The following is a 27,075-nucleotide window of genomic DNA, read 5'->3' as shown; positions in this document are numbered from 1 at the left end:
GGAATTCATGTTCAGGTGGAGACACTATGAAGACTTAAAGGTGAGAAACACTTACTCCATTTCTATTCAGTCACCCAGCCTTTTACATTCAAGGACCCAAAAGGTTGTTACATTAGACATAAAAACTTCCACAAGCCTCCTACTTTTTTCTTCAATTAAGTCATGGTTAGCTCTGATACAAACGTAATCTTTGGAAAATAAAAAAACTTCATAAATACCACAACACTATCTCTTTTAAGAGCTCCCAATGAAAAATTAATGTTAAGATGTTCACTGAGGGTGAGCGAGGGGCTAAAGGTAGCCCAGTAAGAGCTCACTTGGTGTGGGAGTCTTTGGTCAGAGCAATATAGTATGACACTTGCTATAGAGGTTCCTTTCTACTCTGAGCATGTGCAGGAGCCAGGCACGTACGTGAACCTGGAAACACCATTTCAGCTTCCATTTCCCAGTTCCAGTGCTATAACAAAAAAACAACAATTAAAAAATAAAATGAATATATACACCTATCAGACACAATATTAAAACAACCTGTCTAATATTGTGTAGTTCCCCCTTTTACCTCCAAAACAACTCTGACCCATTGAGGCATGGACTCCACAAGACCTCTAAAGGTGTCCTATGATTCCTGGCACCAAGATTTTAGCAGCAGATCCTTTAAGTCCTGAAAGCTGTGAGGTAGAGCCTCCATGGCTCGGACTGGTTTTTTCGGCACATCCCACAGATGCTTGATCGGATTGAGATCTACTTTGGAGGCCAAGTCAACACCTTGAACTCTTTGTCATGTTTCTCAAACCATTCCTGAACAATTTCTGCAGTGTGGCAGGGCGTACTATCCTGTTGAAAGAGGCCACTGCCATCAGGGAAAACAGTTGCCATGAAGAGGTGTACTTGGTCTGCAACAATGTTTTAGGCAGGTGTTATATGTCAAAGTAACATACACATTCACTTGCTGCCTAATATATAGCACTTATTGATGGTCGAGATGGTCAATTATATTCATTCACTTATCAGTGGTTTTAATGTTGAAGCTGATCAGTGTGTGTATAATTATATATATATATATATATATATATATATATATATATATATATATATATATATATATATTTATACCTAATCTATATATAAAAAGAAAGTAGAGGCAGGGGAGAAGGAGTCGCTGGCTGTGGACCCTCCAATGCTCTCTTGGGAAAACTACATGTCCTAGAATGCCATCAAAATTTTATGATAAATTGCATTTGTAAGGGATTTGTTAACACCAAGATAAGTGGCGATAAAAATCGTCATTATCATCGGAGAAAGGGGCCTATTGGTAAATCGGCTCCCTCGTCTCTTATGTAATCTTTAATTGCAATGAAGTAAGCAGTTTGGACTAGCAGAGACGTAAAATGCTTTCTTGTCCTTCTTATTTCCCTAGGGACAGGAGAGCAGAGATGCGGGTCCCGTTTATGATGTGTTTTCGAGAAGAAAATGTGATGTGACATTTAAAACCAGTGACATGTAGAGAATGTGTGGGAGTGAGTTTCCCCTGATAGTTCTTACTCATCTCTGTCTCTATGACACTTCCTTTATTCTTTTCTATCTTTAACACCTACCATTCTCTTCTCCTGTCTCATTCACTCTACCTGTGTGTTTAATACAATGCATACAGCATTAAAAATAGTTAATGATGTGTTAGATAATCCCTGTATAGGAAACTGAGCTGTAAAATTTGTTTGCAATTTATCAATGAAAATCAGTTACTCAATGTCAGAGTGAGTTGTGTGCTTATATTTATATATTGCACATTCCAGTGCTGTCATCGTTTACTGCAACTGTACTTTTTTGTTTCATAGAAAACACATAGAAAAAACTGATAGAGCTTTGTTTAGGGAGAATAGCGTAAAAAATATCTTCTTAAGATCCTCGATCACTGTCTGTATTGTTATATTTCACAAATGATTTCAATATTGTACAAATGCGACAGTAAAATGTACTCTATGAAAATGAAAGAAAATAAATATACGTACATGGAGACAATATTTCTTAAATGACATATTAATAATTTATAATAATAAATAATGTAAATAATTGTCATTTTTGTTTGCTGCATTCTCTCTAACAAGTCTATAGATTTTACTTGCTAAAACAGGAAAACAATTCCCTTTTGGGCCAGTCTAATTGCCTAGTGGCTGATTTTTTCTTTAAACTTGTGTCACCCAGTCTAAGGTCTCAGGTCACCCACTGATTTTGGGATTTCAAGCGTGTTATGTCATCTCTGTTCAGTAACTACTGAGTTGTGACAGGATGGACCGCCTATGCCACCCTGTCTGTTGTTGCTGGGAACTGGCTGGGCTTACTTTGCCACCTTTTCCTTTCGTTATCCCAAATCCGCTCTCTAACTGCAGTAGGAGGGGCTTACAAATGCTGCCACCACTAGACTCCTTACCGGCATCCAGAACCGGGTTCCTTCTGGATAACTGTCACTATTAGGGTACCCTCTTGCTGGTACCCCTGACCTCTTATTATGAATCAGGGTTGCTGTGGATGGATCCCCCCTGGCCTATCACGCTGGCTAGAGGTGCTGGATAACATGCAGAGCGTTGGTGCTGGAAAGCTGGATCCAAACCTCAGACAGGCGGGAGCGAATTAGATTTTGGGTCTAATCTGTAGGTCACAGGATTTTCAGCATGGAGAAGTTCTCAAGCAGGTCTTTGAAGCAAGTGATCTTTATTTGCTTTCTCACTGGTTGAAGGTACCAGTGATCAGGTCAGATGGAACAAGAATGACACATTCAGTACAAACCAGTGCTGTTTTAGACAGTTTTGGGCACAGCCGCAAGGGTAAGCCAGCCCCCTGAAGTCTGAGTTATTTTTAGTAACAGGATGCAATATGTTTACCCAAACATGGATTGAAATGCAATTTATACTTTTCTGCGATACCCTGCATCCCATTAATCGGAGATTTCCATTTACTTCAACCAGGATACAGGCAACGGCTCCATGCCGTGCATTCAAGTGTAGGTCACTCACATTGAATACACTTATTTACCAATTCCTGCTATCCGGAAAACAGACTCTCTCCTCACATATGCCTAATTGGATATTTCCTCTAGCAATGTTACAAAACCCAAACAAGACATTTTCTCTGCCAAAATACACAAAAGACTTCCTCAACAAATGCTTATTGCATCAGAAATGAATACCTCAGAAATGAATGCGTGGTACCACCGACCAGTTCTTTAACTGCCGTTACACTATATTCATACTTTGCTGACACACTGCATTACGTGCCTCAGAGAGCGACATATGTCTTTTATTCTGCCTTGTGTTATAAGTGGTAGCACACCCCATGGCTATATATAATGTTGAAATTAACTTGAAGGAACTTTTACAGTCTGGGATCACCTACAGCTATTGTCTTCTAAATGACTCTAGGTCAGAGACACTTGCTGCGTGAATAAAATTCAGTGGTCCATGATGTACCATCTTGATAATGGGCGTTAGTATCCATTACTTCACATGCAGACCCAACCGGTTGCTTTGCCATAGAGTATATAGCTTTTAGAATTCAGGGTGCTCCTTGTTGAATCTTCTTCCCTGAATAAACTACAGGTTGGTGCAACCTTTTCGCCAGCCAGTGATAATATAGTCCTAGCTCTAATGAGCTCAGCACCCTTTCAGTTAGGATTGGGGCAGTTACCGCTGCAGCTTGGAAAAGGGGGCCTGTCACTATTTGTTACAGGGGGGATACCCCACAAATTTTAATGTGGTATACTTTATGTAGTACATGGCCATTATCGTCTCGGACTAGTTGGGAGCAGCTACAGTCATGGCTTCCGATGAGTTTTCTGTTGCAGTATTTAAGAAATTACTGTTATGGTAGCCCGATGTGTCCTGGCCATAGGTCAGGACTGCTTTAAAAAGCTAAATGCAAGGGGCACATTATGATTATTGGTGCATCTCACGGATGTAGAGATTCGGTTAGCTTTGGAATAGATATCTGGGTGGTTAGGCGGAGTGGTTAGGTCACTTAGTGGCGGGCTGTTCGCCGGTAAAGGACTTCAGCGCGGCAGGAGAGTTATTGCAGTTGGTAACTAATTCATACGGTGCTATCGCTGATTGGCCACATAACACTGTCCCTTTCAAAGCACCCTAGCTCTTGGTGCCTTTGTGTGAAGGATCCCTTGACCTGCTTTGTGTGGCATGTCATTGTGAGCCCAGAGGGGGAGTAGTGACAATGAAGCCGGACTTAGCACTGGACAATCGTAAGGGACTAAGGGCTAGATTTACTAAGCTGCGGGTTTGAAAAAGTGGGGATGTTGCCTATAGCAACCAATCAGATACTAGCTTTCATTTATTTAGTACCTTCTATAAAATGACAGGTAGAATCTGATTGGTTGCTATAGGTAACATCCCCACTATTTCAAACCTGCAGCTTAGTAAATCTAGCCCTAAGTCTTGGTACCAATTGTAGTGCCTTTGGCTGTACACAGTTTGGTTTTGCTATTAGTTGTAGCTGACTTGCAATTGCTGTTGCCGTCACCATTTTATATAATCCATTCAATACACTGTGATCTAATTAGCCAAACTCAGAAGTTGTCTGTGTTTTTATTTCACTAAAGGTATTAGAGTTAGGAATATACATTAACTCCTACACCAGAAAGTGGCACTGCCAAATATTTCTCATTTTACCTTTTTCTACATTTTTAATAAAACTTAGTTAAAAGAACTGAAGCAAACCAGTAATATGGAACCGGTTGCCATCCAGTTTTTGTGGAACTACAAGTCCCAACATGCCTGGCATAACAATGGTCTGCTCCAGAAGAACTATCAATTTGGCAGGAAGGATGAGGGGGGAGGTGAGGATTCTTGCCTGGGGCCCCATGGGACCTTAATATAGCTCTTGCTCTGCTTGCTACACTTGCTTCTGCACTGGGTCTTTTATTACACATTATGCAACTAGCCAACACATGGGCTTTGTTTTCAAAAATAATAATGAGAATAGGTCTGCTATAATACTAGCTACAAGAATGTAATCGGCTTTGTACATTAACTACCAAAATGGTAGTTAATGTACCGTTAATGTAACGGTAATCAGTTTAGAGCAGGGGCGGATCTAGTTTTTTTTTTTACGCTGGGCGATTTAGTCCCGCTCCCTTTTTGAAAACTCTGCTCTGAACACAATCAGAGTAGCCGGGCAGCACACTGTCCCTGCCTGTCTCTGCAGAATGGACCTGCACTTAGTGTGCAGCCATCGTCAGCAAGCCCCGATCATCCCCCCTGGATCCGCCACTGGTCTAGAGATTGCTTTGGGTAGCTGCAACCTAAACTGCATACTGCTGATTCACTTCTCTGCACAAAAACTCACATAATAGAGGTAACACTGTGGTTTGCCATGTTTGGTGAACTAGAGGAAACACTGTTGGCAGCACAACATTTTGGGCTATCTGGGGAAACAGGGGTGGCAGTACCATGATGTTTTGGGGTGGTAGAAGAAATAGTATTTGCACTGCCATGGGGGTAGCGTTGGTAAAATTGGTGGCTATATACGTGCATACATGCAGTAACACGTATGAAAAGTGAACTGATGAAACAAAATAACCCCAATCCAAACAGCACAGACAGCACAGAAGGTACACATACGAATGGTTGACTGGCTCCTGATTGCATTACTCATTGGTGAACATGTAAGAGCCTAAGGGAGAGAGTGCCGAGAATTCTGTCTTCTCACTATGGGGTCACTCACAGAATCCCAAGGACCAGTTGCCACCTGCCCGACCAGGGCTCACTGGAGCAACGCGTCACCAGGATGACGGATTCCGGCAGTGGCCCCTGCCGGAACTCAAGATGGTCGCGTTCACCTGAGTGGAAACACCAACCCAATGTGGAACCGTCAGGGACCCTGCCGGAACTCAGACTGGGACACCCGATTGGAACCATGGGACGCACCCCTAGAACTGAAAAGGGCTGTGCTGCACTGCCAGTAACTCCAGGGACCTACGGGACAGGGAAAACTACTGTGTGTCCTACCCTCACTGCGTGTGTGCTCTAATTAGCCCCTCATCCCCACAGACACACAGGAGTACAGTAAGGAAACAACCGCCTACCTTTAATGGGGGCCTGACGTCTTGCACCTGGGAAGATACTTACACAGCACAACCAAATACAATACACAATGCTATATTACCACATAAGTTCAATAACACGTTGCTACTGTATATGGTAGACTGAGAATGGAAGTGTCAGTGCTCCCAAGCATAGCCGGATTAAGGGGGGGGGGCACAGGGGGTACGTGCCCCAGGCCCCCCTCTCTCTCTGAGGGCCCCCCGCCGCCGGCCGCCATGTGATCGGATCACCTGTCAGTTGGTGATCCGATTCTGTTGCTTTTGCTTTGCGGCTGTGGGGCCCCCCTGACGCAGGCGCACCGCCCCCCGCAAAATTTGACAGCTGTCCTATTCTAAGATGGCCGAAATGGAGCTGCTGCGCATGTGCAGCAGCAGCTCCTCACATGCAATACCAGAAGAGACTGTCTGGGATGCTGTGCTGAACGTGGGTTCCTAGGTAAGTCCCACTTTCACTTGGAGTATGTATGTGTGTATTTATGTGTATATGTGTAATATATATTATATATATATTACACATATACACGTAAATACATATACACATAAATACATATACACATAAATATATATATATAATAATATGTGTATGTATATGTTAATTGAACCTTTAATAGAAGAGGCATAATTACTTTAATAATTACTGACAAAATAGGGGATCCCATAACATATTTGTTGTGTGTGCCTACGTATATACATATATTATATATATATTATATATATATATATATATATATATATATATATATATATATATATGTAGATAGATAGATATATCAAAATTATTGACATGTTATAAATGTTTCTTTCATTTTAATGTGCGGCATCATTGCTCTTTATGTATGTGTATTTATATGTATACATATATATACATTTATACACATACACATACATAAAGAGCAATGATACCGCACATTAAAAAGAAAGAAACATTTCTAACATGTCAATAAGTTTGATATATATATATATATATAAGTTAAAACTGATGTAATTTTATCAGTGTTTTTTTTGGGGTTTTTTTATGTGCAGTATCAGTACTATTTTCTGAGGCGGGCTGGGGCGGGAAGAATAAAAAAGACTATTTTTGGCCTGTCCCTGCAATGGCCTAAGTCTCTATTACTTGGTGGATGGCCCCTCCTCCGAGACCAGCCACGTTCTATCATTGGCTGCAGATTCTTACAATCCGTTCCCCCCTTCCCCTATGTGTGGCTGCTATTGTTGTCAGGGACGTGCACCACGTGACAGGTGCCGTCCCATTTGTGAAGAGAAACAAGGCCATACAGCGTGCAGATAAAACAAAGTTAGTGGGGGTAGTATGTTAATATAATGTGTGTGTGAGGGGGGTAGTATGTTAATATAATGTGTGTGAGGGGGGTAGTATGTTAATATAAAGTGTGTGTGTGTGTGTGTGTGTGTGTGTGTGTGTGTGTGTGTGAGAGGGGGGTAGTATGTTAATATAGTGTGTGTGTGAGGGGGGTAGTACGTTAATATAATGTGTGGGTGAGGGGGTAGTATGTTAATATAATGTGTGTGTGAGGGGGGTAGTATGTTAATATAATGTGTGTGTGAGGGGGGTAGTATGTTAATATAATGTGTGTGTGTGTGTGTGTGTGAGGGGGGTAGTATGTTAATATAATGTGTGTGTGAGGGGGGTAGTATGTTAATATAATGTGTGTGTGTGAGGGGGTAGTATGTTAATATAATGTGTGTGTGTGAGGGGGGTAGTATGTTAATATAATGTGTGTGTGTGAGGGGGGTAGTATGTTAATATAATGTGTGTGTGTGAGGGGGGGTAGTATGTTAATATAATGTGTGTGTGTGAGGGGGGTAGTATGTTAATATAATGTGTGAGGTAAGGGGGGTTTTTAATATAATGTGTGAGGGAAGGTTTTTTTTTAATATAATGTGGGAGGGAAGGGGGGTTCTTAATTTAATCTTGGATTGCAGGTAGATGCTAATTATTTAATGGGTGCTATTTTATTTGTGGAGTGATGGTGGGGCAATTTAATGTAATAGTGTGGGCTATCAATTTAAGATGGGGTGATTGGACCTTTAAAATTTGATGCTGGGGTGGTTTGGAAGCTCATAAATGAATGTGGGGCTGTTTGGAGAAAATTAGGTCTGTTTATTAAATGTGGATATGAATTATTTAATGCAGTGGATGATTGTGCAAAATGGTTATATTTTTTAAACATAAATGCCATTTAATTTATTGATAGGGCTGTTTCGAGGGAGGGAAATATGTTTATATATTAAATGGGAATACTATTGATTTAATGCTGGGGTTGGTTGGAATTTTCTAATTTTCATGTACCCATTTTTTTTTCCAAATAGGGCCCCCATCATTCCAGTATCCAGACAAGCAGCAACTGAGCTAAAGACACCAGCAGCCACAGGTGGAGAAAGTGACAAGAACAGGTAGGAGAGAGCAGGGCAGTCTGCCAACTGTCCTGAATCTGGTCGGGCAGTCCTGAATTTGGGTGACTGTCTCAGCGTAGTCAGGATTGGGTCCGACTACAAGGACAGTTGGGAGGTATGTCCCGCTTCACCTTGTACTGCTTGTGAAGGCAGAGCTGCGTGCACCTAACAGCAGTGCACACAGCATTGCCTGTGTGTTTGTCTAAAATGATAACCATGTTACATCATAGGGGCCCCCCTGCCTAAAGTGCCCCGGGCCCCCCAGAGCCTTAATCCAGCTCTGCTCCCAAGGTAAGACCACGGAGAGAAGGTAGGTGAACAAAGTGGTTTATTAGAAACACAGGTAATACAGGTTCAGGATGTAACACTGGTAAGGCAATAATATAACCACATTTCTTAACAGTGGAATAGGCAATGTTGTAAAGCAATGGAGAGATGCAGTAGTCAGCAAGTTGCAGGGTGGATTCCTCTGGAGGAGGTGGAGAGATGAGTAGTCTGCGGATTGCAGGATTGGATACCTCTGGAAAGGTGGTGAGAAAAGTAGCCTGCGGGTTGCAGGGTTGGATACCTCTGGGAAGGTGGTGAGATGAGTAGAACAGGTAGCAATAAGATGCAAGGCATTACCACAGGATAGTGGAGTAGACACAGTGGCTGAGTCGATCTGCGGATAGATGTGCTGGAGATTCAGAGAACAGGTAGCAATAATCTGCAGAGCTTTACCACAGGATAGAGGAGTAAACACAGTGGCTGAGATGATCTGCGGATAGATGTGCTGGGAACTGCAGAGAACAGGAGCCATGGAACAGGAACAGCAACACAGGTAAATGCAACAGATGATCTGGCAAAGGTTGCTTAGGACAGGCAGGCTTATATAGGCCAGAAGCAGGTGTTTGCAAACTAGGCAGGTAAGAGCAGTCTATGTACCAGTCTAAGTACCACAGTGACCTGCCACCTGTCATTGTGGCTGATATTGGAGCGGTTCCTCACAACTTGCAATTGTCAATGTTGACAGCGCACAGATCTTCAGAATGGGATGCCTGGATACAGCAAAGGGGAGCGTCTGGAAACAAGGAAGGGGAGTGTGGCAGTTTGGGTATTTGCATCATAACTGACCAATCCTCTTATTAGGGAAAGGATGGTGTCATGGTTCCACACGAGGGGCCAGGGCTTTACTATAAGAATCCTAGGGTTCGTACAGTTTAGCGCCACTCTAGCAAGGCGCAGAGTCTAACGAGGAGACGGTGTTAACCAGGAACCGCCGAAAAGCAGTATGGTCTTAGCTGCATCTGACTCGCAGGTGCAGCCTCCGCTAAGAGTACTGAGCGAAACCCTTTGGGGAAGTCAGGTGAGAAGGAATGGTAGAAGGATTAGTCAGCACCGGTGAAGAATAGATAAAATACAGGAACAGCAGATGGAGCTTCAGCTCTGTAGTCTAGCCGGTTACCACACAGGGATGGAGTGGAGAGAATCAGCCTTAAGACAACTGTAGAGGGTCAGCTCTGCAGACAGATAAAGTAGCACACAGGTACCACGGATAGAGCGTCAGCTCTGCAGTCTAGCCGGTTACCACACAGGAATGGGGTGGAGAGAATCAGCCTAGAGACAACTGTAGAGGGTCAGCTTTGCAGACAGATAAACTAGCACACAGGTACCGCAGATGGAGCATCAGCTCTGCAGTCTAGTCGGTTATCACATAGGAATGGAGTTGAGAGAATCAGCCTAGAGGCAACTGCAGAGGGTCAGCTCTGCGGACAGGTAGCGTAGCACACAGGTACAGCTGATGGAGCGTAAGCTCTGCAGTCTAACAGAATGGTATGCAGGTACAACGGATTGAACATCAGCTCTGCAGTCTAATAGAATGGTATACAGGTACAACTGATGGAGAATCAGCTCTGCAGTCTAATAGAATGGTATGCAGGTACAACGGATGGAGCGTCAGCTCTGCATTCTAGCTAGTCACGTAAGGAAAGCCACGTCTAGCACCAAGGGGTAACTAAAGGAACAAGCACCCGGATGTCCAGAGGAGGTGCCATTTAAACTTGGTGCCAAATAGTCTGGCCAATGGGAGAGCAGCCAAAGGTTTTATATCCAGCGGGTCTGTACATGCGCAAACGCGAATCCAAGATGGCGGCGCCCCCGGGTCGGGTGCGCCGCCCGATCACCCGGCGAGTGACAGATGGGTCATGAGGGACAAACTGAAATCCATAGTTTGGAGAAGGTAGAAGCATAAGGGACAATGTAGAATTTGATGGTATGGAGAATTCAGAATTGTTAAGGACAAAACTAAAGTTGATAAACAGGCAACCAAAACAACCTTTGAAGTACCAGCAACAAAACAAAATTCTATCGTTGCTTGTGCAAATATTGGTAGTAGTATATTAGTAATTAGTCCTACTTGACTTGCTTTTTAGCAAAGTGCTGATAGCAGTAAGTGTTAAAGAATGTGCAATTGTCAGTAGCTAAACTTGTGGCGGATCCTCACAGTGCCTGCCCCCTTTAGGAATAAACTATTGATGCTGCACTCTAGGGTTGTTAATATGTAGCCTGAAGAATTTGGCAGCAAACAAGGTGCCTGAACATTAGTTGACTTAATCCAAAAGTGACCAAAGCCTTTCCAGTGTGTTAAGTACTGCACGCCACTTTTGGATCTGCAGGAGTCAATGCTCCACTAGATGATGTATTCCTGGTGGCACTCTATCTCTACTGTGGAAGAAGGAATCATCTTTCATCTTAAAAATTGGTCACCTGTTTCAGAAGAGAGATGTGAAATACCAGGTGGATCCTATTCAGCCCCCAATTTGAATTAATGCATCTTCAGGGCAATGCTGCATGTGGAGATCTACACTTTAGTGACAACTAAGATCCTGCACATGCTTGTCTGCAGAAGGAACGCCATAGGGAGCATGGAATGACAGGATGGCCATCGAGTATAAACTATGATCAAGGTGGTATGGGGATTCCCCATGAAGTCCTATACAAAGTTGTTCTGTGAGAACTCACACAAGCAAAAGGAACCAGTTGTTCTGGCCACCGAAGCAAAGCACCATAGAAACTGCTCAAGGGATTGGTTAACATTCTCCGTCTGTCCATTCTACTGGGGTTGGAACCCAGATGAGAAGTGGAGTAAAATTCCCTGCCCCTTGCAGAATGCCCACCAAAATTTATCCTGGACCCCCCAGTTCAGTATCTCCAAGGGAAGTCCGTATAGCCAGAAGACCTCTTTGGTGAAGATCCAGGAGAGTTGAAATGACTGTGGCTATTAAGAGAACTTGCTTGGGGAAGTGATCTACTACAACCAGTATAGTGCTGTTACCGTCACCTTGTGAGCTGAGGAGGTCAGTGATGAAATCCATGGAGATATGGGTCCATAGCTTTTCTGGAATAGGTAAGGGCATCAGGAGTCCAGAGCACAGGGTCCATGGCACCTTGGTGCATGCCCAGGTATTACAGTATTGGACAAAGGAGGCAATATCTTACTGTCAGCCACCAGAATTTATAGAGGACCAAATATTTTAACTAAGATCAAGAGTAGTCTGTCCTAGGAGGTTATGACCTGGCCCTCCAATAATGGACAGTCTTTCCTGATCCTCTGGCCAGAAGGCCAGAAGATTGAAAGATAAAGTGCCCCAGAGTAGTGACCCGGGTGTGCTGAGAATCACACAGTAGTGGTGAACCCAGTTTACAGAATAAGGTGCTTTGCACAAACCACCACTTTTAAGTTGCACATCATTTTCTTTGTTGTAGGCTTTTGGCTGAGCAGGAGCAATGTTTATACATCCAACTGAAAGAATGGGTCTGTAATTAATGGTCAACAATTATTTTATTTTTTTTCACTTGTTTTGCCACTTAATTTTTTTTTTTTTTTTTTTTTTTCATCAGGAGTTTTGATCTAGCAGAGGTGATGTGGTCCTAATTGTAAACACCACACACAAACCTTTGGTATGCCCCCCTTTTGAGGAGAGACAGAAGATTTTGTGCCATGTGGGAAGTGCTGTTGCAACCCAGGCGATAAAGCACTCTCCCTAGCCTTGAGGGATGGCAATGTATTTCTGTGGGTGTGCACCTCTTCTCAGAGATTCAGGAGGCATTGTCTTTTACATGCCATGACCAATGGAAATGCTTACAGATCAAACACTGCCTACAGAAGAGAGGGCACAAGTCTGATTTGAGGAGCAGATAATTGATTACCCCTAAGGTACTATGCATTGTCTCAGGGTCTGAAATATTCTATTTTTATTATTTATAAAACGCATACAACTCTATGTGTCACTTTACTAAGGCCAGGAGAAAGGACTAGAGTGGGGCCCTTGCAGAAAACCAATGGCAAAACGTAAGTTTTTTTTCACATATGCTTTTTAAGTCTTTCTGTGATAGAGACTCAATTCAATATTCTTTCTAGATAGATTAAGTGGCCTAGTATACTAAATACATTTTTTCCAAGCCTCACAGCCATTTGCTTTAATTGCAGCTTAGCTCCCGGGACACCCACGTACATTTGGTGGAAATGTTTAATGATATCTCCATTCTGGCTGATTATTCACTCGACTGATCCTGATTTTGGTGACTTATTCACACTAGTATTTTGATTTCTACATAGAAAAAAATTCTGCTAAAATAATCAGTCATTCTTGTCCACTGAAGATCCCTAATGTCCCCTCTATAGCGAGTACATTCAAAAAATTGATTTCTACATGACTTTGGAAGCTATGATGCATGCTGCTTCATATAGATATGCAGGGCTTATATCTTCTTGGTTTAACTGGTTGTAATTTACAGATATTTAAAGACTGTCATACCTATAAATCATAAACACCCTTAGGCTAGTCCGCCACACCTAGGAGTATGAGGCTATATTATGTAGAACCACTATAGGTATGGCTTTGTCAATCTTAAGTGATCTTTAACATTGTCCCTTCCTGCCACAGTTGGTCACTCTAAGCATCACAAGCTTTTAAAATTGTAGATATATGCCTTCCCCACACCCCTTCCTTTCTCCACCCATATTTTTCATGTTCCCTTTTATTACTTCCGCTCGATCTGTCCCCCCTCTCCCATCCTTTGTTTCATTATTCTAATTGAAAACCTTTGGAAAATGAACAATACTGGAAATATGTATATTGTGTGTTTTATTTGTTTCATGTACTTTGCAAGTATTATTAAATACCATACTTGCCTGCTCTCCTGGAAATTCTGAGAGGCCCCCGAACTCCCAGAAAAGTAGGCAAACCTCCCGGACCCTGTAAAATGCCGAAGTTCACGGCATTAAACAGCAGGAGGAGGGGCTTAATTGTGTCATTAAGCCTCGCCCCCCGCTTTTCAATACCTTTAATTCTGTATTTTATAGTAGGGGCAGAGCTATAGTGACGTAATGACGTCATCACGTCCCCTCCTAAACTCTGTCACATGATCTGTACTCCAGGATCTCCCGGAGGACAGATTTAAAAGGAGGCAAGTATGTTAAATTCAGATAAGATTAAAATAAAATATAGCATTAGTCCTACGCTTTAAAAAGAGCATTGGCATCACTTATTAAAAATGTTATTTACATCACACAATAAAAATAAGATTGCCTGAAAAATGAAAATAAGACCTGACACTATACATCAAAACTACCTTCCACATTACACAATAAAACTACATTAACAATGCTGCAAAAAATAAAACTACAGTATCATTGCCAAACACATTAAAAGTAGTTTTGACAAGGCGCACTACAACTAGCATTGGCAGTGGCATTAATATTAGCATTGGCACCATTAAAAATGGAATTGGCACCACACACTAAAATTAGCATTGGCATTTCACATTTTAAAACTAGCCATGCACAAAAAATAAAAATAAGCCCTTGCTGCACACATTAAATATTGCATTGACACTGAACATTAAAACTGGCATTGGTACCACATAATAAACTGACCAACAGATTTCAGCTATCATTGGCACTGCACGTTAAAATGAGCAGTTACCCATATGAAAATAGAGATTGGCTTTGCACAGTAAAAATAAAAGTGCACCATCAAAGTAAAACTGTCATTGGCGACAAATTACACAATAAAACTAGCTTTTGCACCACACATTAAAATTAACTTTAATGCAACACATTAAAACTAGAAATTCCTGCATATTCAAATAAAGACGCACATTGGGCCTGATTCATTATTAGGGATGTGCACCGGCGACTTTTGAGGTCTCGTGTTTTGTGTTTTGGATCCGGATTTTCGTTATTTTTGAGGTTCGGATTTGTCTCGCAAAACACTTGACGAAAGGTCTCGGTTCGGATTTAAGGTATTGGATTCGGATTTTTTTTGAAAAAAACATAAAAAGTTTAAAAATCAAGTTTTTGGGCTTATTTTCACTCCTAGGCTGTTATTAACCTCAATAACATTCAATAACAAGCATTTCCACTAATTTACAGTGTATTCTGAACACCTCACAATATAGTTATTAGTCCAAAACGTTGCAACAAGGTATCTTTCTGGACTGCTTAGAGGAGTGGGTCACCACAATATATTATAAACCCTGAACTTTTATGATTCGCACCAATAATTGTACCTGGACTGCGTAGAGGAGTGGGTCACCACAATATATATTAAAAACCCTGAACTTTTATGATTCGCACCAATAATTGTACCTGGACTGCGTAGAGGAGTGGGTCACCACAATATCTTAAAAACCCTGAACTTTTATGATTCGCACCAATAATTGTACCTGGACTGCGTAGAGGAGTGGGTCACCACAATATATTAAAAACCCTGAACTTTTATGATTCGCACCAATAATTGTACCTGGACTGCGTAGAGGAGTGGGTCACCACAATATCTTAAAAACCCTGAACTTTTATGATTCGCACCAATAAATGTACCTGGACTGCGTAGAGGAGTGGGTCACCACAATATATTAAAAACCCTGAACTTTTATGATTCGCACCAATAATTGTACCTGGACTGCGTAGAGGAGTGGGTCACCACAATATCTTAAAAACCCTGAACTTTTATGATTCGCACCAATAATTGTACCTGGACTGCGTAGAGGAGTGGGTCACCACAATATATTAAAAACCCTGAACTTTTATGATTCGCACCAATAATTGTACCTGGACTGCGTAGAGGAGTGGGTCACCACAATATCTTAAAAACCCTGAACTTTTATGATTCGCACCAATAAATGTACCTGGACTGCGTAGAGGAGTGGGTCACCACAATATATTAAAAACCCTGAACTTTTATGATTCGCACCAATAATTGTACCTGGACTGCGTAGAGGAGTGGGTCACCACAATATCTTAAAAACCCTGAACTTTTATGATTCGCACCAATAAATGTACCTGGACTGCGTAGAGGAGTGGGTCACCACAATATATATAATAAGAAAACCATCAACTTGTATGATTCGCACCAATAAATGTACCTGGACTGCGTAGAGGAGTGGGTCACCACAATATATATTAAAAACACTGAACTTTTATGAATCGCACCAATAAATGTACCTGGACTGCGTAGAGGAGTGGGTCACCACAATATCTTAAAAACCCTGAACTTTTATGATTCGCACCAATAATTGTACCTGGACTGCGTAGAGGAGTGGGTCACCACAATATCTTAAAAACCCTGAACTTTTATGATTCGCACCAATAATTGTACCTGGACTGCGTAGAGGAGTGGGTCACCACAATATCTTAAAAACCCTGAACTTTTATGATTCGCACCAATAATTGTACCTGGACTGCGTAGAGGAGTGGGTCACCACAATATCTTAAAAACCCTGAACTTTTATGATTCGCACCAATAATTGTACCTGGACTGCGTAGAGGAGTGGGTCACCACAATATATTAAAAACCCTGAACTTTTATGATTCGCACCAATAATTGTACCTGGACTGCGTAGAGGAGTGGGTCACCACAATATCTTAAAAACCCTGAACTTTTATGATTCGCACCAATAATTGTACCTGGACTGCGTAGAGGAGTGGGCACTGGGCACCACAATAAAATATATAAAAAACCTTCAACAGATCTGCATTACACTACACATACGGCTGCTCCTCCATCCTCTCCATCATATACATGTTGGAGTTTTAGCGTGTGACAACCTCTTGTTTTTGATAATGTCAGTGCATTTTGAATATTTTTCAATTTGCCCCACACCACTGAATGTACTTTATCTATGATACGCAATACGCATCTATCTATCTTGACTGCGTAGTGTGGTGGCCCCGGTACACAATTTGGTACCGAGGCCACAATATAATTAAAAAACCCTCCACGTGTCTGAATTCCACCAAACAAGTATCTGGACTGCATAGTGGGGTGGCCCCGGTACCCAATTTGATACCGGGGCCACAATACCTCCTCCAAACATGGTACAGACAATTCGTCATTGAGAGACCCCAGACAGACAGGGTCGAAGTGTTATTGTTTGACTTTGTAAACCCAAAAAAATGTCCCTGTTGCACATAGTCGTGCAATGAAGACTGACTTTTTCATTTAAAGGCACGATCTTTAAAGTGTAGTGTTTGTAAGTCTAAGTCATATTATACTTTTGGTAAAATTGGTTTATTTTGTTCCTCTTTATGGTAATTAATTAGTAATAGAATTAAAGTAGGAAATAGAATTAAAGTATGAAATAGAATTAAAGTAGGAAATAGAGTGGTATAGAGTTGTAGTGTGGTATAGATAGAGTGGTCCACACAATATAATAATAAAACCCTCAACTGGTCTGAATTCCACCAAACAAGTATCTGGACTGCGTAGTGGGGTGGCCCCGGTACACAATTTGGTACCGAGGCCACAATATAATTAAAAAACCCTCCACGTGTCTGAATTCCACCAAACAAGTATCTGGACTGCATAGTGGGGTGGCCCCGGTACCCAATTTGATACCGGGGCCACAATACCTCCTCCAAACATGGTACAGACAATTCGTCATTGAGAGACCCCAGACAGACAGGGTCGAAGTGTTATTGTTTGACTTTGTAAACCCAAAAAAATGTCCCTGTTGCACATAGTCGTGCAATGAAGACTGACTTTTTCATTTAAAGGCACGATCTTTAAAGTGTAGTGTTTGTAAGTCTAAGTCATATTATACTTTTGGTAAAATTGGTTTATTTTGTTCCTCTTTATGGTAATTAATTAGTAATAGAATTAAAGTAGGAAATAGAATTAAAGTATGAAATAGAATGAAAGTAGGAAATAGAGTGGTATAGAGTTGTAGTGTGGTATAGATAGAGTGGTCCACACAATATAATAATAAAACCCTCAACTGGTCTGAATTCCACCAAACAAGTATCTGGACTGCGTAGTGGGGTGGCCCCGGTACACAATTTGGTACCGAGGCCACAATATAATTAAAAAATTGGGCATCAACTGTCACCGTTGTTTAATATCTGATACACCTAAATATGGACTGCACAGTGGAGTGGCCCCGGTAGTAAATTTGGTGCCGGGGCCACAATACCTCCTCCAACTTCCAAGTGTAGTGTTTATAAAGACACACAGCGTCGAAGTGTTATTATTAGTTGACTTTCTTAACCCTAAAATTGTCCCTGTTGCAAATATTCGTGCAATGGACAGTTACTTTTCTATTGAAAGACTCAAGCTTTCAAGTGTAGTGTTTATAAAATATAAACAACAATACAGTAGTTTTAGAGCACGTCAATACCTCTTGTTTTAAATTATGACACAGCATTTTACTTTTGGTTTAATTTCTTGAATTTTTTTACATTTGGTTTTACTTTTTGAACATGGCAAACGACTGTTGCTTGGTCATATAATGCAAAAAAAAAAGTTCCAAGATGGAATTGTCCTTGGGCCCTCACACCCACCCTTATGTTGTTGAAATAGGACATGCACACTTTAACAAACCAATCATTTCAGCGACAGGGCCTACCAAACAACTTTGGCTGAAATGATTGGTTTGTTTGGGCCCCCACACCAAAAAAGCTATTCATCTCTCCCTGTACAGACTAAACAGGCTCTACTGAGGCAAGATGTCGTCCTCATCCTCAACCTCTGATTCCTCTCCCCCTACAGTGTGTACTTCCTCCTCATCACACATTATCAATTCGTCCCCGCTGGACTCCACAACCACAGGTCCCTCTGTAGTATCTGGAGGGCAGTGCTGTACTTCATTGAGGAATTGATTATTCATTTTTATAAACATCATTTTTTCAACGTTGTGAGGAAGCAACCTCCTTCGCCGCTCACTGACCAGGTTCCCCGCTGCACTAAAAACTCTTTCCGAGTACACACTGGAGGGGGGACAACTCAGGTAAAATAGAGCCAGTTTGTACAGGGGCTTCCAAACTGCCTTTTTTTCCTGCCAGTAACAATATGGACTGTCTGACATGTCTACTTGGATGGTGTCAGCAAAGTAATCATCCACAATTTTTTCTATTGTGACAGCATCCAATGCAGCGAGAGTAGACATGTCTGCAATGGTTGGCAGGTCCTTCAGTCCGGACCAGATGTTATCAGCATCCCCGCCAGTGCCTCTTTTGGGAAAACTGAGCTTTTTCCTCGCAGCCATAGATGTGGAAGAAAATGAGGGTGGAGCTGTTGGCATGTCACGGTCCTCTTCAGAGGACAATCTCCTGACCAGCAGGTCTTTGCACCGCTGTAGACTTGTGTCCGCCGGAAACAGAGACACAACATACGCTTTAAACCGAGGATCGAGCACGGTGGCCAGAATGTATTCCTCTGACTTTAAAAGAGTGACCACCCTCGGATCCTGGCAAAGCGTACGAAGGGCTACATCCACAAGAGCTACATGCTTGGTGTAATCGCAATGGCTTACCAGCTCCTCCCTCACTTTCTCCAGCTGCTTCTGCAACAGCCTGATCAGGGGAATGACCTGACTCAAGCTGGCAGTGTCGGAACTGACTTCTCGTGTGGCAAGTTCAAATGGCTGCAGAACCTTGCACAACACGGAAATAAGTCTCCACTGCGCTTGACTGAGGCGCATCCCCACTCCTTTGCCTATGTCGTAGGTGGCTGTGTAGGCCTGAATGGCCTTTTGCTGCTCCTCCATCCTCTGCAGCATATAGAGGGTGGAGTTCCAGCGCGTCACAACCTCTTGTTTGAGGTGATGGCAGGGCAGGTTCATGCTTTTTTGATGTGCCTCTAGTCTGCGGTAGGCACTGGCTGAATGCCGAAAGTGTCCAGCAATTTTGCGCGCCACCGCAAGCATCTCCTGCACACCCCTGTCACTCTTGAGGTAATGCTGCACCACCAAATTAATGGTGTGGGCAAAACATGGGACGTGCTGGAAATTGCCCATATTTAATGCCCGCACAATGTTACTGGCATTGTCTGACACCACAAATCCCCATGAGAGTCTAAGTGGGGTAAGCCACTGGGAGATAATTTCCCTCATTTTCTCTAATATGTTGTCAGCGTTGTGCCTCTTATTAAAGCCTGTAATGCACAATGTTGCCTGCCTTTGCATGAGCAGCCATTTTGTAGATGCTGCTACTGATGCAGCTGTTGCTGTTGCTGCGGAAGGGGATGCATCTACCCAGTGGGCTGTCACAGTCATATAGTCCTTCGTTTGCCCAGAACCACTTGTCCACATGTCCGTGGTTAAGTGGACAGTGGGTACAACCGCATTTTTAAGAGCACTGAGGACACTTGATCGTACTTCTCTGTACATTTTTGGTATCGCCTGCCTAGTGAAGTGGAATCTCGAGGGGATTTGGTACCGGGGACACAATACCTCCATCAACCCTCTAAATCCCACTCCACTGATGGCGGACACCGGGCGCACGTCTAACACCAACATTGCAGTTACAGCCGCAGTTATACGCTTTGCAATAGGGTGACTACTATCGTATTTGGTGGTCATGGCAAACGACTGTTGGACGGTCAATTGTTTTGTGAAAGACTTAGCGGTCTTACGACTTCCCCTCTGGGAAGATGACCGACTAACAGCAGCAACAGCAGCAGTGGCAGTAGTAGGCGTACCGCTGCAGGATTCCTCGGATGAATCCCGTATTGAGGAGGACTCAGTCTGGCTGCTGACTTGGGCTGCAGGACTGAATCTGATGGAGATTGTGGAGGAAGTTGACGAGGAGGGTGTTGCTGGTGTGTATCCAACTGGACCACGGGATTTAGGTGTCCCTGTACCGATGAGGGTCCTAGCCCCAGTTCCTGAACTAACCACTGAACTATGAAGGTTATTCAGGTGACGTATAAGGGAGGATGTTCCTAGGTGGGCAAGATCCTTACCTCTGCTTATTTGAGCTTTACATAAGCTACATATTGCCATACATTGGTTGTCTGGATTTGGATAAAAATAACTCCAGACCGAAGAGGTGCATTTTTTGGTCTTCTGACCAGGCATGACGATGGGCTTTTTCATCCCATGGACATCAGCTGTTTCCCCCCCTGGTGCCTCATTTACAATAACCACATCACCATCCTCATCATCAAGTTCCTCCACAGCGCCAGCTACATCATCAATAGCCTCCTCCCGAGCCACCTCTTCCCGTACAGTGATGGGAAGGTCAGGCTTGACAACCACCAACACCCTTGGACTCGCCTTGGGGATTTGTGATAATTTCTCTTTAGAAGGCAGAGTTGTTTGCTGTTTTGTTGCTGACAGCATAACTCTCTTCAATTTTTTGTAGGGGGGGGGGAGGAGGAGGAGGGCTAAGATCCGTGGGTGAAGCTGAACCACTAGTCATGAACACGGGCCAGGGCCTAAGCCGTTCCTTGCCACTCCGTGTCGTAAATGGCATATTGGCAACTTTACGTTTCTCCTCAGATGATTTTAAGTTTCTCTTTTTGCTACTTTTTCTTAACTTGGGCTTTTTGGATTTTACATGCCCGGTACTACGAGATTGGGCATCGGGCTTGGAAGACGACGTTGATGGCATTTCATCGTCTATGTCATGACTAGTGGCAGCAGCTTCAGCATTAGGAGGAAGTGGGTCTTGATCTTTCCCTACTTTATCCTCCAAATTTTTGGTCTCCATTATATGTAGCACAAGATACTGCAGAATGTGTGAACTTGGTAATATTGCAGTACCAATGGACTTATACTGCTGGATTGGTTTTGCAAATTTGGTTATAATTATTATATATTTTTTTTTTTTTAAATTTTTTATTTTTTTTTACTTTTTTTTTATTTTTAAAAAAACTTGGGAATAGTGGGGAAATAACTATGCCCTTAGAAGCACAGAGCACAGGACACAGCACCACTGGACTGAACAGGACACGGCACAGGACCCAGCAGCACTACGGAACTCAGCAGGACAGAGCACAGGACACAGCACCACTGGACTGATACTGCAGAATGTGTGAACTTGGTAATATTGCAGTACCAATGGACTTATAAATTATAATGCTGGATTGGTTTTGCAAATTTGGTTATAATTATTATATATTTTTTTTTTTTAAATTTTTTATTTTTTTTTACTTTTTTTTTATTTTTAAAAAACTTGCGAATAGTGGGGAAATAACTATGCCCTTAGAAGCACAGAGCACAGGACACAGCACCACTGGACTGAACAGGACACGGCACAGGACCCAGCAGCACTACGGAACTCAGCAGGACAGAGCACAGGACACAGCACCACTGGACTGATACTGCAGAATGTGTGAACTTGGTAATATTGCAGTACCAATGGACTTATAATGCTGGATTGGTTTTGCAAATTTGGTTATAATTATTATATATTTTTTTTTTTTTTAAATTTTTTATTTTTTTTTACTTTTTTTTTATTTTTTAAAAACTTGGGAATAATGGGGAAATAACTATGCCCTTAGAAGCACAGAGCACAGGACACAGCACCACTGGACTGAACAGGACACGGCACAGGACCCAGCAGCACTACGGAACTCAGCAGGACAGAGCACAGGACACAGCACCACTGGACTGATACTGCAGAATGTGTAAACTTTGTAATATTGCAGTACAACTGGACTTTTACTGCTGAATGTGTGAACTTGGTAATATTGCAGTACCAATGGGCTTATACTGCAGGATTGGTTGTGCAAATTTTGTGGTAATTAAAAAATATTAAAGTAGTTTTTGGTATTTTTTAAAAAAACTTTTTTTTATTTTTTTAAACACAGGGGAATATTGGGGAAATAACTATGCCCTTAGAAGCACAGAGCACAGGACACAGCACCACTGGACTGAACAGGACACAGCACAGGACCCAGCAGCACCACTGACCTCAGAAGGACAGAGCACAGCACACAGCACCACTGGACTGATACTGCAGAACACAGCACAGCACAGCACAGCACAGAACTAAACAGCACAGAACTAAACAGCACAGAGGACCACCTAACACACCCTCCCTCTACCCTGATCAATGCCCGAGTGAAGATGGCGGCGACTAGCGGGGAATTTATAGGATCCGAGTATCGCGAGATCCGACAACGGGATTATGAGTCAGAGCCTCAGTTTCACTTTTGAATTTGGCGCCAATACCCGGATCTGTCTCGGATCCGACTCGGATCCGCAACGTTCGGGTGGGCTCGGATTTCATAAATCCGAGTGCGCTCATCCCTATTCATTATCCGATTCAAACTTTGGGCATCTCTAAGGCATGTGTTTTTCAGACGTATCACTTGCACCAGCTACAGGTCTGTAAAGTGCCGTTTACTAGTGATGATGGCTATGTATGCATGCTAGAACATGTACTAACATGTGTATTGAATCAGGAGCAACTGTAAAAATTTATTTTATGTACAGTGGACATTGATTACATCTCACTAAATATATTTCCTGGAACAAAATAAAATTATATATATATATATATATATATATATATATATATATATATATAATTTTGATGTTTTCTCATTGATGACTATGTTATTAACAGGTGGAATTAATTGAATAGTTTTTATTTTTATGTGCGTTCTTTTGGGACGTTATATACCACGTATGTATTGGACGTATCCTGCAGTGTCCTGTCAATTAGAGTAAAGCGGACATGGAGCCGTATGCTTCCCCAGACTTATATTCACATCCGCCCCATGATAAATACAGCTGTGTACATACTAGAGATGCTCAGACTCGGTTCCCAGAGAACCGAACACACCCGAACTTAGCAGATCCGAGTACTGAGCCGAGGCGGCACGGTACTTTTGCGCACCGTCGTAATTGAAAACTAGGCAAAACTTCATTGTTACATCATCGGATCTCGGATCTCGCGAGTTTTGGATTCTATAAGTACCGTCCTCCACGGCGATCCAGCGCCATTTCACAGAGGGGCACAGAAGGGGAAGCACAGTTCTTGGCAGTCTCTAGTGCAGTTGGGCAGCGTCATAGGTAGAAAAGAAAGAGGAGGGGTAGCAGTGTTCTTCAAAGTCTCCAGTGACATTCAGGAGAGCTCCATTGCTCCATTGCTAATTGTCATTGCTGAAATACAAATAATAGGTCTGGCAGGCTTGGTCTTCTAAATTTGCAGTAACATTGTGCTGTGTTATAAAGGTAACATACAAAGAGGAGAGCTCCATTGCTCTATTGCTAATTGCCATTGCTGAAATAGAAATGATAGGGCTGGCAGGCTTGGTCTTCTAAATCTGCAGTCACATTCTACTGTGTTATATAGGTAAAACACAAAAAGGGGAGCTCCATTGCTTCATTGCTAATTGCCATTTCTGAAATACAAATAATAGTTCTGGCAGGCTTGGTCTTCTAAATCTGCAGTCACATTGTACTGTGTTATATAGCTAAAACACAAAGAGGAGAGCTCCATTGCTAATTGTCATTGCTGAAAAAGAAATAATAGGGCTGGCAGTTTTGTTCTTAATCTGCAGTCACATTGCACTGTGTTATCAAAATGAATTCACAGCAGTACACAGAAGACCAGGAGCACCAAGCAGCTGCTGGCACCAGTCATTATGATAGTAATCCCTCTATGTCATCTGCTAAAGCCTATGTTAAAGTGCATAGTGTTTTTAAGTCAGGGAAACAAAAATGTAAAAAAAATCCTTTTAACCTGGTCAAAAAAAAAGTCCTGTAATTCAGGCAAAGTTATCTGCAGAAAAAAAGTAAAATGTCAACATGCCATTCTACACATGCAGTTGCAAGGAAAGATTGAGGCATTTGCCTTTCTCTATGAGTGCTAGTTCTGCAACTGTTACTGAGACATGTTCTTGTAAGGTCAGTCATGACCAAGCAAGACCTTGTCATTCGGACTACAAAAGTCGTGTCCAAATACTTTTATGTGTAAAAGCCGAGCTGAAAGAAAACAGTAAGGCATTACAGGAAAATGTATGTTCAGATTCAGAATTGACACAAATCCTTGAGGAGAGTCTATCCAAGAGTGCGATGTGTAATCCTGACCTGACTGAGAGTGTACACATAAAGAAGGCCCCTTTTAGTATTTCTGCAGATGTGTGCATGAACAGTCCAAGTGTAGGAGGTGATACACAAATTAAGGATGCCACTTTGGAATTGCAACAGGATGAGGGTGATTTTTGTGTAGCTGACGAGGGCGCTAATGAGGATGTTAATGAGGATGATGTTGTTTGTGTAAGTCCTGCACCAGTGGAAGCAGTTCTTGCACGATATAAGAAGAAGGCCATTGTCATGCCTGGGCATAAGACCAAAAAATCCACCTCTTATGTCTGGAATTATTTTGAACCAAATCATGACAACAGTTATCTAGCCATTTCTAGCGTTTGTAAAGCCACAGTCAGTAGAGGTAGGGACCTTAACCATCTAGGAACCTCATCCATGTTACGCCATTTGAAGTGAGTTCATGCAAGCTGTTGGGAAAATCTGAAACTTATTCTAAAAAAATAACAACAAGCAGTCCATCATCAGCTAGGTCCCTTCTCTCAGCTGGATCTCGACACCTTCAATCTACACCCACAGCACCATCCTCATCAATATCCTCAGTAGCAATCGGAGTTAGTCCTGCGTCCAAGTTGCTAAGGCTAGATGACTCCTCCACCATTCTGGATTCCTCAGAAGAATTCTTGAGCGTTAGTCCCACTGCTGCTGCTGCTGGTGCTGGGGGTGAATCTTCATCCCAGAAGCAGACCAAGAAGAAGACTACTAGTAGTTTACAACAAATGACTGTTAAACAATCCTTGGCAAGAGAAAGCAAGTATGAAAGCTGTCACCCAGTCGCAAAAGCGGATCACAGACGCTATGGTGACTATGCTAGTATTAGATCTGCATCCAATATGGACTATTAATGCATCTGGTGTTAGACAATTACTTGAGGTTTTGTATCCCCATTACCAAATTCCATCACTACACCATTTTACTAGAAAAGCTATTCCTCACTTCTACCAGAAGGTTCGCAAAAAATTAATTATTGGGCTACAAAATGCCATTCTACCCAATGCACACTTAACCACAGATGCGTAAACAAGCGGAACTGGGCAAAGTAAAGATTATATGACTGTGATAGCCCACTGGGTTGGTGATTCGCTTCAACAGCAGGAACAGCAGCAGCATGTACCCAAGTACGTCACATTTTTCAGAGGCAGGCTATTCTGTGTGTCTCCTGCTTCACTAAGAGGCATATAGCTGACAAATTGTTACAAAAACGAAAGGATGTCATTGCAACATGGCTTATCCTGCTTGGACTCTCCTCGGTATATGTCATTTCTGATAACGCCACCAATATTGTGAGAGCATTACAGCTGGGTGATCAATCACATTCCCTGTTTTGCTCACACAATAAACTTGGTGGTTTAGAGCTTTATTAAAAAAAAGACAGGGACGTGCAGGACATGCTGTCTGTGGCCTGTAAAACATTGGACATTTCAGGTATTCGGCAACAGCATGTAGTAGATTGCAACAGCTAGACGCTTACTCCACAAGCCATGACATTGGGGAAGGAGGGGGATGTATTTTACTCAAGCGCAGTCGAGAATGCTTTCCGTGTTGTGCAAGGTGCTGAAACAATTCGAAGTAGTCACCTCTGAAGTGAGTTCAGACACTGCTAGCTTGAGTCAAGTGATTCCCTTAATTAGACTTTTGGAAAAGCAGCTTGAGAAACTGAAGGAGGAGATTAAACAAAGCAATTATGCTAAGTATGTCGGACTTGTAGATCAAGTACTTTATTTGCTTCAACAGGATCTAAGAGTAATCAAAATCTTGAAATCGGATCACTATATTTTGGCGATTGTGCTTGATCCTAGGTTTAAGAGCTATGTCTTCTCTTTATTTTCAACGGACCCAGAACTAAAGAGATGTAAGGAGCTCCTGGTGAGCAAGATGACAGCTCAAGTGTTACGTGACAGGACGTAACACTTCAGTTTCTCACTTAACTGCTGCTAGGAAAAAAACTTTCCCAAGAGACCCAGAGATGATGCAGATAACTCAGCACAACATTTTGACATCTGGTCTGGTCTACAAGAATTGACCAAAAAATTTGACACCTCTGCCATAACTCCCCCTGAACCTACTATCAACATCCAAAGGATGGTGGAGGATTATTTTCACGACAGTAGAGAAATAGACACATCACACAGTCCCTTTAAATACTGGGAGGAAAAAAAGGGAATTTGGAGACAGGGCCATCTTAACAACATTATGGGCCCCCGGGCAAAGCAGTGCACTGGGGCCCCTAGATATAGATA

Source organism: Mixophyes fleayi, chromosome 2 (genome assembly GCF_038048845.1).
Source record: "Mixophyes fleayi isolate aMixFle1 chromosome 2, aMixFle1.hap1, whole genome shotgun sequence".
Lineage (NCBI taxonomy): Eukaryota > Metazoa > Chordata > Amphibia > Anura > Limnodynastidae > Mixophyes > Mixophyes fleayi.
Note: the sequence above shows the minus strand (reverse complement) of the source record.